At 40.1% G+C, this 14,031-nt stretch overlaps 1 long non-coding RNA gene across 1 annotated transcript in view; it reads left to right on the top strand.

Moving 5' to 3' along the window:
- LOC123650222 overlaps positions 1 to 13,560 on the top strand; it is a 142,389-nt gene extending 128,829 nt beyond the window's left edge. Inside the window, exon 3 of the long non-coding RNA XR_006739300.1 lies at positions 13,304 to 13,560. This is a non-coding gene — a long non-coding RNA (uncharacterized LOC123650222). The remainder of the gene's footprint in view (positions 1 to 13,303) is intronic.
- The last annotated feature ends 471 nt before the right edge of the window (positions 13,561 to 14,031 follow it).

The raw sequence follows: 14,031 nt of genomic DNA, 5'->3' as shown, positions 1-14,031 counted from the left end.
TCTCTCTCCAACGCCAGACGATATCTGTGTCCCTGCCACACAGACTCCTTTGAACTTTTTAATTTCAATATTAATCCCTTGAAGCAAAATAAATAAAAAAGGACAATACACAAGTAGGATGCATATAAATTGCTTAATTAGTGGGAATTTATTCTACAAATATTTGTTAGGTGCCAATTATTTACCGGACTCCATCAAAAGAGGGTAAAAATCAGTGTCACAGCAACCGCCACAAATGGCACTTGTTTCCCTCTGCCCACACCCTCACCACAAGAACTGCCACCCCTGGGTGCTGCTGTGTTGGTGAGCTGGTCCTTCCAGCTGCCAAGGGCTCCCAGCTGTTGCTTCCTTGCCTGATTCATCTTCGGGTGATCAAGTTTACCGCTTAGGCCACTGTGTCCTTGACCTTTTTAGGCTCTAAAAGTTATCTCAAGGGGAAAAGTTTAGTTCACCCTAATTTGTAATTTTAAGCTAGTGACAAAGCCTTGTGGTCTTGTGCTCTGAATGCCCAACTAAGCTGTGAGTGAAGGGCATCTTTTCTTTTAACCTTATTTCAGGCCCTTCCCTAAGCCTCGGGCATGAGTCCTGCAGTCTAGACCACGGGATAGTCTAGTAGCAGATGTGGTGTGGTATTCAACATCTCCTTCCTTACTGAGCCTGGCCTGTGGCCTCCAGTCCCTTAAACCTAGAAGACTTGTTGCCCAGGAACATGCTAAGGGCTTCATGTAAATAGACAGTGATAGACCAGCCACAGAGACCTCCAGGTATGCCCAATCCTGGATGTGAAGGAGGCTTAGATTCTCCAGGATTAATCCCGTCACACTCTCCTATGTGATGTGGAGGTTCTGAGGATACAAAAGAGAGAATGACCCCATTCCCACCAGCAAGTCATCCACTATTTTCATCTGCTAACCCAGGCTCCCAGATCTCTCTGGGTTTGTCCACACATTAAACTCTTCCTCTGTCTGAAACAGCGATTCTGAATACAACATTGGTGAGAAATCACTCCCTCCTTCCCCAAACATCTTTTGTTGAAATAACATTAATTCATTTTTTTATGTGTCAGCTACTGTGCTGCATTCTTCATACAGCAAGTCCTCACTTCATATCATTGATAGGTTTTTGGAAAAGCCAAACGATGTATAAAGAAACCTATTTTTAGGAGAGGCTAATTGAAATAAAAAGAGTTAAGTGCCTATCGCATATTTCTGGTCACTGAAACATCATCAAACTTCTAACAAAAGATCAAAACATTTCTAATATTAAACATTGAAATAAATGTGAGCTATGCATACGTTTAGTAAAGATTAATGAAAGCAAGAAAGATAATTATTTACCCGATTTTGGTGAATCAGTGAGTGATGGCGGTCGTAGTGGTGGTGGGTTAAATCAAGGCATAAATGTTTTGCAAAGTGAAAATTGTAAATTGAGCACCTCCTAGCATCACGAAGTTCAAAAACAAGCAGTAACAAATCTGATGGTCTTCTGAGTGCTTTCATGTCACCTCATTTATTGTCATGCATTTATATGATTATAATAGACTTTACAAATTTTTGTTTGACAATAATTTATATTAATTCATTCCTTTTCCACTCTGCTTATTCCAGTCCAAAGTCTGGGGTGGGGGAGCCCATCCTGGGAGCTCATGGCACCAGGTGGGAACCAGCCTTGGGCAGGCCGCCATTCCATCTCAGGGTGCACTCACATATATACGCCGACACTCACTAAGGCTGGGACCATTTAGACACACCAGTGAACCAAACGTGCACAATTTTGGGATGTAGGAGGAAACCAGAGCCCCTGGAGAAAACCCAGACAGACATGAGAGAACGTGCAAACTCCACACAGACAGTCCCTGGCCAGGAACCAGGTTTTTTTTCTCATCAATGTTATAAGGAAATGATGTGGAATAAAACTGCATTATTTGAGAACCTGCTGTATATATGATTTAACCCTCAAAACAGCATAATTGTATAGGTATGAAAATGGAGGCTCCAAAAGATTAATTTCCCCCAGGTCACCTAGGCCTTTGGTAATGCAGCTGGGAACAGGACAAAAGTCTGATCACAAAGCCCCTTTCCTGACGACTAAGCTACTTAGCTTTCCTTGAACTGTCTCATTTTAATACTGATTTCTGAAATGCAAAATAGGGAAAAGGACAACACAACTAACAGGAATACAAATGCATAATTAGCATGAGTAAAGTGTGCATTATCATTTTTATGTCAAGCCCATTTCTGTGAATGTGCCATTATAAGAGCATTTCAGTTGATAAAAATTCAAAGATGCACATTTGTTAGTTGAAGCAAGAAAATGTCAATAATCCCACTTTATTTTATTAATTTAGATATGGCTCAGGCAAGTACAGCTGGTACTGCTATTCTTAGTGCTAGAAGGAATGAGGGGAGGAAACATTTCTGCTAACAGACAGACTCCATCAGATTCAGAAGATGACTCTGCTACCCAAAATCCCTAGTCATCCCCCCACCCCACTCTGCCCCTAACAAATCATCCACTGCAAACTGTGCCAGAGAGACGAATGTGAGAATGGAATTAATCAAAATAAGACGAGAAACCAGCAGTCTATCACAGGTGGCAGTTTGATTAACGAAAGCCAGAAAGTAGCTAGTACAATTTGGGAAATCAATGAGACTCAGGCGAAAGCAAAAACAACCAGAAAGCTCTAGTTTTCCCCAGGAGAAAAAAAAAAATCCTTTGTATTTGTTTAGACCCTTTGACCTGAGGATGTCAAGGCATTTTACAAGCAATTTCTTTTATTCTTGTTTCTGTTATGTGGAGAAATCAACACAGACATTAATGCGACTTTTCCTCTCTGGGCTAACAGAGGAAACAGGAACAGAGAAGAGAGAAAAGGTGTCATGGTGCTCGCGGCTTTCCTTGTAATTGATGTCTCCATGAAAGATCAACCAGGCCTGCATGCAGTCCTTTTGATTAATCTTGTAGTAGATATCTTTGGGGGCATCTGCCCAATTCAGAGTGGTCCTCCTCTGAGCTCTCCTCCCTTCTTTCACAGAAGCAAATCCCCGCTGCCATGTTTGTTCTTATGTTAAGGGTTTGATCCATTTTCAGTTAACTTTTGTATATAGTATGAGACAGAGGTTCAATTTCATTCTTTTGCATGTGAATATTCAGTTGTCCCAGCACCACTTGTTGAAAAGATTATTATTTCCCCATTGAATTGTCTTGCCAACCTTGTCAAAAATCAATTGATCACAAATGTGGGAGTTTATGTCTATGCTTTCATTTCTATTCCATTAATCTATATGTCTAATCTTATGACAGTACCCTACTGTCTTGATTACTGTAGCTTTGTAACAAGGTTTAAAATTGGGACTTGTGGGTAGCTTTTTAAAAATGTAGGTTCCTGGGCCCTAGCTCCAGAGATTCTGATTCAGTCAGTACCAGTAGATGATCAGTCTGGTTTTTCACAAGTTTCCTAAGAGCATCTATTGCAGGGTTCCAAGAATGCCACAGAGTAATGGTCCAGAATGTGAGTTCTGAAGCCTGACTCCCTGGGACTGAGTCTTGACTCTGACCTTACTTCCTGGGTGACACTGGGGAAGGGTATCTACTGCTTCTTCTGTAACCAGGGATAATAATAGTAGTAATTCTCATATAGCAGTTGTGAGAATTAAATTCATCAATTCACATAGAATGGAATAGTGCCTGGGACTCAATAAATGTTAAGGAATTATTTTTACTAATAGCTGATCAGAGGAGCAGACAATGGGAAAATGCAGAGAGGGAAAAGAAAGTACATGCAGATCTGATGGGATCAAACAAATTCCAGTGACTTCACAAAACCTAAAAAACCCACAAGCCTGCTGAGTAGTTGGCCTTTTTCTTAAATTGTGGTAAAATATATATTGCATAAAGTTGCCACTTTAACAATTTTTAAGTGTACAATTCAGTGACATTAATTACATGCATGATGTTTTACAGCTATCAGCTCTATTTCCAAAACTTTTCATCACCTCAAACAGAAACTCTGTAATAATGAAACCATAACTCCTCATTTCCCTCTCCCTGCAGCTCCTAGTAACCTCTAATCCACTTGCTGTACCCACAAATCTGCCTGTTCTAGATATTTCACATAAGGGAAACCATGCAATATTTGCTGTTTTGTATCTGGCTTATTCTCACTTAGCATCATGTTTTTAAGGTTTATCCATGTTGTACCCTGTATCAGAACTTTGTTTCTTTTTATGATTGAGTAATATTTATTATATATATATATGTATATATATATATATGTATAGACCACATTTTGTTTATATATTCATCTGTTGATGGACACTTGGGTTGTGTTTCTACATTTGGGCTATTGTGAATAATGCTGCAGTGAACACTGACTGACATACAAATGTCTGTGTGAGTCCCTGCTTTCAGTTCCTTCATATATATATATCCAGGCATAGAATTTGAGTAACTGACCTTTTATTAGAAATAAAATGGCACTTTGGGGTAAAGGAAGCCCTCTGCTATCTCTCTCATACCTTGTCCTTACATGAGGCTAATCTTGTCACTTCTTCCTTGACCTGCATGTCTGCAGCTTATTGTAATTGCTGTCTGGGCCACAGAGATGTGAGTGCCTATGGAGCAGGACAGGCTGGGAAGGGGGAAGGTCAGACAATTCCCAGATGACGAAAATCAGTGGCCAGCCTCAAGGGAACCAGGAAGTCTGTCCTGTAACCTTCTCTGCCTCCTTTTCTCTGATACCCTTTGCTTTTGACAGGGTGTTTGGCCCATCCTGAGAGACTGGGAGATTATGTAAGAACTCAGAGAGGGGTGAGGAGGGACTGTATAATTTGCACATCTCTTGACCCAACCAGCTGGCTGTCATTACAGCCAGCAGGAGCCACTGTGGACAAAGTACAGGAGGGGGTGGGATGGGGTTGGTGGGACAAGGGGGCTGTAGGTGGCTAAGGACAGTCCCCAAATAGGAAGGAAGTCCCTATTACAGCTGCCCCTCCTCATTACTGAAAGCCCACCTCAGGACATAGCCCAATGCCACTAGTGTGACCTTGATCCCAAACCTTCCACTGCACCCCCTGGTGCTGCTCGCATCTCCCTGGCCCACAGGGACCTTTCCCCTGATTTGGGAAGGATGAATGCAGAGGGTAATGGTGCTACTTATTATACCCTCATAGAGAGAGATTGCTACTTTAAGCAATATGAATGAGAAATATACCTTCTATTAGGTTCTATACATAAAAGGCGTAATTTATGTGGTTGTCATGCTTAGAATATTTTAGGATATTTTAGGCAGAATGAAATATATGAAAGTAGTATAATTAGGCAAAAATGAGCTAGTCAGTAAGAAGAACGTGCCTCCTCCAGCCTATACTGGGTACACAGGCTTGTTAAAGAAGAAGGAATATTTAGAGGCCTGGAAGAGCTGCGGTAGGTTTGGGGGGAGTTTGGGCCCCATTACTGAGAACATTTTGCACTGTGAATAAAAGATGATTTCTGAGTGACACGTATAAGATCTTCTTGGGTATCATGCTTGCCTGTCGTTTCTCTATAAGCTTAAGGAGCAGCATAAGTATGTATAGTGGTGTCTGTCATTGCCTGTCCCACCTGCCACCATCACTGAATGGCAGAAACCCTGCAGTGGAGAAGGCAGTTGGTTTCCCCAGTGGCTGAGTCTCTGGCCTTCTTGGTGGGTTACTCGCTTGAATACTTGTCCTGCTCCTCGGTGGTGGCAGAAAGTGAAGCCCAGCTAGAAAGCATAGGTCGATAGAGACAAAGGGGAAAAACACATCTCCCAAGCCAATAAAGTGTTTAAAATGTTTTAAGAAATCATAATTTAATAATGTACAGAACTTTATTGCCAAGTTTATTAAAATATTGCCAAAGACATTTAGCTGACATAGGTGAAAGGACTCCTAGGCCTCTCTTACTCTCTCCAATCCTATACTGTTGGAACACTATCTAGACCAGCAAATCCACTTGTTAGAAGTGGTGCAGTGTTTACAAAGATTCTCAGTCCCCACCAGGACTTGGTTCTCACAGAGATGAGCAGGCTGCACTTATCCCAAACGGAGCTACCATTATCTCAGCGCCTGTTCTACTCTTGTTCAGTCCCCCTGATCCCGGACCCCCGTAAAGAGAGAGAGGGGTTGCCCTACTTGGCCTCAAGATTCCTCTTTTAGGCTTTGGGGAACCAAACATGAAGCATATGGATGTTATGTTTGTCTCTCTGATTCTGAATGTCCTATTCTCACTCATAACTTTTAAAAACTTTTTCTTCATGTAGTTACATGAACCATTTTATCTGACTTGATTTTTATAAATAAGACTCCATTTACCTCTCAGAGGCACAGTGTGGGCATATAGAAATAACTAGAGTTTAGACGTGGGCAGTTCTTATCCCACATCCAAGATCTACTCCATATAAGGTATCTTATCTCTCTAGGTCTCAGTTTCCTCATATGTAAAATGACATAGTAATAGTTCATAAGTTTTGGGGGAGAATTAAATAAGATAATGAATAAAAAGCACAAAAACAGGGCTCAATGTTAGGTTTTTGCACTTCCTCTTGTGTCCCCAGGGAAAGAGCAGCTTCCTCAAATACTTGCAGGTGATAAAAGTCTCCTGAGATGAGGTCATCTTACATCTCTTAGATTTGTCATGTCCACAATGTTTTTCTTTTTTCTTTTCTTTTTTTTTTTTTTTTTTGAGACAGAGTCTCACTTTGTTGCCCGGGCTAGAGTGAGTGCCGTGGTGTCAGCCTAGCTCACAGCAACCTCACACTCCTGGGCTTAAGCGATCCTACTGCCTCAGCCTCCCGAGTAGCTGGGACTACAGGCATGTGCCACCATGCCCGGCTAATTTTTTCTATATATATATATTTTAGTTGGCCAGATAATTTCTTTCTATTTTTAGTAGAGACAGGGTCTCACTCTTGCTCAGGCTGGTCTCGAACTCCTGAGCTCAAACAATCCACCCGCCTCGGCCTCCCAGAGTGCTAGGATTACAGGCGTGAGCCACCGCGCCTGGCCCACAATGTTGTTCTGACATCAAAAGTTCATACTCTTATTGGGAAGCCACTGAAAATCAAGTTTTCTTGAAGCATATTTAATGATATGAAGAAATGAACAGAACACATTAGTGAAAAAAGAAGATAAGAAAATATGCAGTATGAATACAGTTATCAGAAAATAGTGTATGTCCATACATTTATACATAGGATCTTTGGTGGAATAATAATTTTACCCCACCTGGATACTACACAGTAGCTGTTCAGTAAGTGCCACCTGGCACTTTTTCTTCTCACTGATTATGGCATTTGTAACCTAAAAAGAGAAGCAGAACTGCCTACATGTGGGAAATGTTCAGGGGGAGGGAGAGAAGACATAGCTAAAAGCTAAACAGAGAACGGGAATTTTTAAAGCAAAATACTGTGTTTCTCTGAGGCTGTTTCTACCCTTTTCTCTCATCAGCTTGAAATTATTGATAAAATAGCAATTGCTCATTGTGTGTGGAAGGTTACGAGACCAGTGAGGGGAAAGCCACAGGCCGCAGATGGGACCCAACCAAGTAGAAAGGATGTGTAGTCACACACAGACTCACACAAACACTTGCACGCACACACACACACACGCACACACGTGCATTGAAAAAAGACAAGAAAAGACCAAAAAAATGATCAACTCTGTATAAAGATATTTCCTATTGAATTGCATTTTACAAGCTTAAAAATGCCTCTTAGACTTTGATTATTTGACAAGCAGAAACAACAACCCAATCGAACCCCAAGAAAGAATAAAGCTGTCCTGGGTTAGTGTTTCAATCCCTCTACTTCTCAGATCTTTGGTGCTCACACTAAATTCTTAATAGAAGAATAGTGTTTTCAAATTTTGAGTTAACAATATTTCAACACCCACTCTTTCTGATCATACAACAGTATACTACACTAAGAGAAGGTCACTTTTCACCCAGAGCCACACATAATTAGTGATAGAACAGGCTTGGAAGCCTTGACTCCATGTTACCTCTAGGCTTCTCCTTCCTTGTTGTCTTTGGTATGCATGTGTACCAAGAAAAACAGTGTGTGTGCATGCACATGATAGCGTGTATCCGTGTGTGCATAGAGAAAGAGAAATTACATATATATGCATAGATACATACATACATGTATGAGGGCTGTCAGAAAGTATCCAGCTACATAATATGAAATATTATATTTACAATGGCTGGATACTTTCTGGCCATCCCTCGTATATACACACATACATATATATATGTACATTTTTTTCTGGAGGATACAATGACTAGTTTGTACTTCAACGCCAGAAGTGTCTCAAAACATCTGAACCTCTGTCGGGGTTACCCCATGTTGGAGCTGGGACTTGGAAGCCAATCAGGAAGCTGCTCTCAAGAAGCAATTCTTAGGACTTAATCTTTCAAATAAAGACCTCAGACATCATGTAAAACCCTCAGGGCTCAGGCCCAGAAACAGCGGATTTCTTCTTCAAGAATTGGCCAGTGTTAGGTCTGTGCTTGATTTGGTTTCTCCATCAGGCACAGCACCTAGTGGAGTCTCAGGCAGACATTTGGTCTCATTTTCAGTCCTTGGTCCAGCTCCATTCTGTGGGTAAGTCCAGCTAGTTCCTCATATGAGAATTACCCTTCTTGTTTCACCCACCTAAAATTTCACCTTAGTTTACACTGTGATCATCATTCTCTGACAAACCTCCAAGAGAAGGGTAGGGCCCTAGAAAAAATGCTAACAATAGTAACATATCTGCCCTTCTAAAAATAGGGACTGTCCTGTATTAATAATTAAAGATCAGCAAAGGACAGACACAAGCTTAATACTGGAAGTGTCCTTAATTAAAGATCATCTAGACAGGAATTTTCAAAACTGTTTTGTGGTGCCCCTTGCCTCTTTGGATGCTTGCTAGGGATTTGTAAGTTGTTTTGCAAAAAGAATAAGGCTTTTAGTGTTTTTCTGAAATTATAAATCTTTAATATATTAAAGGACTTTAGTTCTGCGTGCAGCCTCATGCTCCTTTACAACTCTCAAATTATGCTCTGAACTTCTCTTTGGTGCAGAACACATATCCAGTGTTGGTGCAGAACACATATCCAGTGTTGGAGCCGTGTGGCATGGTGGAAGGAGCGTGGGCTTTGAAGCCAAACGAACTAGGATCCGTTCTTAGGGCTGCCACTCACTAGCCTGATGCTATTGTCTCTGGGCCTCAGTTTCCTCATCTGTAAAATGATGTGTGTTGGTGCTGGGGATAAATATTAAGGATTAAGTGAGATTGTTGCTTGCACAATGCCTGCTATATGTCGAGAAATGTCTGCTATGATTATTATTATTGTTATTACTATTGGCTCAAGTGTCTGAGTCAGACTGCTGCTGTATGTTCCCACCTGGAGATAGAAAATTAACGGCTAATTTGACATGCATCAAAAAAGCAATGACATGAAAAGGAATGAGAAAAATACTATTAACATCCACCTCTAATTTTATTTTTAGTACTTCATTAACATTGTTATTATTTTTGGAGACTTCTATTTCTGCAGGAATTTTTTTAAAAAAAAATTCATGGATCATGGGTTTCAGGCTGGCATAATTCTTGCTTCATTATAATTTGCCATATGTGGACATGTTCTCTATATTTAGCCTATAAATATAAAAACTTTACCATGTTGCCAAAATCCCAGGAATTTTGAAAATTTGAATATAATCAAACATTTTGTTTGCAGAGGAAATAACAGGCCTCTCAAATTTAACATATTTGCCAAAATGGATCACAGACAAGAATTTGTATTTTTTTCATTCCTTAACAACTAATTCGACTTACATAAGACCCAAAATGCCTCAATTTTAATGAGAGATACAAAAAACACATGTAATTGTTCTATGAGTTTGGAGGAGGTACAAGTTGAAAAGAAATCAAGCTATTCTTCACCCTGCCTGTCTCAGCCCAGTCCCACACTCTCCTCACAGGACATCAGGAGAAGAAATAGCCTGAAGAACTAGAATCCAGTGCTCATTCCCAAAGTCCAGGCCAGGCTTTTCTTTTCAAATTCTGCATTTAAGAAAAGAAAAGAAAGAAGGAAAAAGAAAAATGGGGAGAAATTCCCTTTTTTGTTATCTCATTTCCTCACCAGTTTTTCCTAAGGCTATCCCTTGGTTAGTCACTATATACGGTGGTATATTTCTTTTCTCATATGGCAAAAGGTTAGGAAGATCCTATATATTTTAAAGATGATAGCTGAATAACTACTTGGTTAAAGATCTGGTTTCTGTTTGTAAAAGGGTTTATTTTTATTGTAATGATTGATTTGAGAGAGAGTTTTTTTAATTTATTCTTTTATTATTGTTGGTTGTTTGCTTGCAAGAAATTAGCTTATTTTTTTTGTAGAATCATCTTGATAAGGTAGCTGCAGAGATGTTTTAGGAATCTAAAGGAGGCCTGTGAAGAATGGATTCTAAAAATAGTGCCATACACACTAGAGGATTGATTAACACAACAAATATGTATGCACACTCATGTACACACACGATTGCCAAGACAGGAAGTTGCTGTCATCAAAAAATATGGCTGGGATCATTTGCCCGGCCCCACCTCCCTTCTCTTGCTCCTCTTCTCTGGGCTTCCGACACCTGTCTGCAGCTCAGGATCTCTCAGGCTGACCCCAGGCTGCCAGAGCTCTCCAGGTGACACAGAATCGTGGCATGCTTCCTGCTGGATGCTAACCATGAGCCACAATTTAGTTGCTCGATTTCTGTCTTGTTTCTAAGTTCAATTCAAACTTATAACACAATTCCAGGACCTGGGCCGCTATTTTTGTCCTCTGTGCCACAGTCTTTATGCCTATAATCTATATAGCACGGCAGTTTTGCCAGGACGGAGGCTCACCTTTATTATGCCTGTCAAACTCTCCCAAGAACTAGAGGGTTAGCTCACATCTGGAATTTTGTTTCAAACCTTCATAATAGCTACTAGCCCGTTGGCCTGGATTGCTGTATATTACCTGCTGCTAGCCTTATTGCTGTTAATCCTCCCCAGCATTTACTGAGCACTGATTATGTACAAGACACCATAATTGGCACTTAACTTACTATGAATAGTTTATAGTATTGTGGTTAAGAATACTGCCCCTGAAGGTGGAGTCAATTGGAGCTCTACTGTTTATTGCCTGCAAGATTTAGAGCAAGACAATTAATGCCTCTATGCCTCAGTTACTTATCTATAAACTGAGTATAATAATACCACCTACTGCTTAGGGTTTCAGTGAGAATCAAGTGAAGTAATAAATATAAATCACCTCAACATGCTTAGCAACCAGTGAGTGTTAGTTATAATTATTATATATTCAAGCCCATAGAAACTTCATAACAATTTTATTCTATAGACAATCTTGTACCCATTTCACAGATGAAGAAAATAAAGCTTAAAGAGACTTAGTGCCAAGTACTAGAACAAGGATTTGAACTCGGGTCTGTCTGACTTCCAATTCAGTCATCAAATATTTACTGACTACTCATTGCTGGTTTTGACAAAAAGGTGCCCTTTCATAAACCAAGGAATGTGGGTAGCCTCTAGACGCTGGAAAAGGCAGGCAAATGAATTCTTCCCCAGAGCCTCCAGAAAGGAATTCATCCCCGCTGGCATCTTGATTTCAGCCCAGTGAGACCCATTTCAGACTTCTGACTTCTACAACTGTAAGAAAATTAATTTGTGGTGTTTTAAGCCACTGAGGCTGTGGTAATTTGTTACAGCAGCAATAGGAAATCGATACAGGTGCCCACTTTATGTGTCAGACAACCTGTATTTCCATAATCATAGCCGATTTCTGTGCCCTTACTTAATAGCTTACACAGCAAGTGCTTAATACATATCGGTTGGGTTATTCCAGCCTGCTCATTCTTGACTATCTAACCATGAATACATCATGTTGGCCATTGACAAAATAATCTCCCAAATCATTCCTATCTCTAGTTATTTCTGGTTCATAGTCACATAAAAAGGTTTTTAATACTATCTTATTTTAGGACCAGTTCTAGGTACACAGTGGGTGCTTAATATATAATTGCAGAAGGAAAGAATGGGTGGGTGATCCATTGTCACAAAGCCATCTTTATTTGTTTGCTTGTTTATTTGTTTATTGTGACCCTCCCCCCCCCCCCCCCCGCAAAAAAATCTCAACAGTTAGTTTCAGTGAACTAGGGGAGAGGGCTAGAAAATCCAAAATAGAAGATCATGTCTCCAAAAATGTTATTTTGGTTTCAGAATATTTTCCTGCTCTCAGCAGATCCACAATTATTTAAGGATAACTACTAGAGTCATGCCCTTAAGATACAAGTTCCATATTGTATATTTGATGTACTTCACTAAATTAAATTTAGGATGGATTGGTTTTTTAAAGATACTTACAAACCCTGGTCACTAATACTTGCTTAGTTCACTGTGTTGATTGGGGGAAGGGAAGGAAATAAAGGGGGAAGGTAACAACGAGTCAGGAGTCAATGGCTGACAGGCCAGGAAAAACTCGGGGACCAGTGTGGCTCTGCTGGGTGTCTTGGATATTTTTTGTTTCAGCTTCCTGTCTAGCTTTCCTTCTTCCTTCATTTTGTATTTGGGAACCACCCATCCCCCATTCTTCATCCTGGTGAACTGGGAAGGGCTGTCCCGCACTCCAGCTGCAGTGTAGTCCTACTACCCAAGTCTCAGGCCAATCTTCACGTTCTATTTCCCTGGTCCCAGGGATTAGTTTAAGCTTAGCCACATGGCCCAAGTCAAGACAATTAGATATTAGTTCGGTTTTGAGGAAACTATTGAAAATAGAAATCTTTCTCTTTTCTTATGGGAATGTCTTGGAATTTAAGACTCATTTAGATCTATGGACAATTATTTTGTCAGGACAAAGGAAAGACTGAATAAAAATGTCACTAATGGTGGGTAAAGGAGAGTGATGGAAAATGCAGTGTCTGTAATGAAATTCTTCAAGCTCTTGATCCTGCTTGCCTAAAGGTTGTGCCATCTTGAACTTCCATGTTAAATGAGCCAGTAAAGTCCTGCATTTGCATAGGCAAGTTTGAGTAGTATTTCTGTTGTGTGAAAACCAAAAATTTTTTGACTAATACAAACAGTCATCACAGTCTTGTGACCCATAAACTTAAAGCTGAGGTCTTTAGAAATGATCAGACACAGAGGAACTGACTTAGATTAACCAAATTTAAAAGGGATTGATGTATAATACAAAATATGAATTTAATAGACCATTGCAGGTATCTAAAATATTAACATCTTCTTCCTAGGGAACTCACTTTCCTAAATTAGATGGCCTGAAAAGTCAAGTCAGCAAACAAAAGGTTGCTTCAAGATTGGGAATCACAACAGAGAAGGTTGGCTAATTTGAACCCGTTTTATCTGGACCAAGATGAAGACTTATGATCCACAATGCTGCCCAAAAGAACACCTGAATTTGAACTAGATTCAGCATTCTCTAGACAGCATTACATAATCCTCAGACTACCTTTTTAAGCTTCTGATTGACTACCCTTTTTCTGTTCACAGAACCTAATCAATTGTATTGACTCTTTTCTTTGTCCAAACATTCAAATAGATTCTACTCCCCACGTTGCAATCACATTCTCTCTGTGCCTTCACAATCTATGTCTTCATCACCTTTAGTAACATTATAGCTGTTTTAACACTTTCCAGATGCCCATTTATAGGAAATTTCTTGGTTTGCACTAACAGGTGGACAATTTTACCCACTGATGGGGATTTTCAGTAGTTTGGCTCACAAAGGGCAGTGGGGGAAGGGCACCTCACTATCACTCCAAATACTGTCTAGAAGGGGAAAGCACACTTGGACTTGAGAAGTTGCTGAACATTTGGGCTGCTCAAGCTCTCCAAGTACTTGAGGCATTATTTTTTTAAATTGAAGTAAAATTCATAACAGTGTAACAACATATCAGATCTTCAGTATATAATTCAGTGCATTTTAACAAATGTGTATACTCATGTAGCCAGTACCCAA

Source organism: Lemur catta, chromosome 14 (assembly GCF_020740605.2).
Source record: "Lemur catta isolate mLemCat1 chromosome 14, mLemCat1.pri, whole genome shotgun sequence".
Lineage (NCBI taxonomy): Eukaryota > Metazoa > Chordata > Mammalia > Primates > Lemuridae > Lemur > Lemur catta.
Note: the sequence above shows the minus strand (reverse complement) of the source record. Positions and strands in the feature narration are given on the sequence as shown.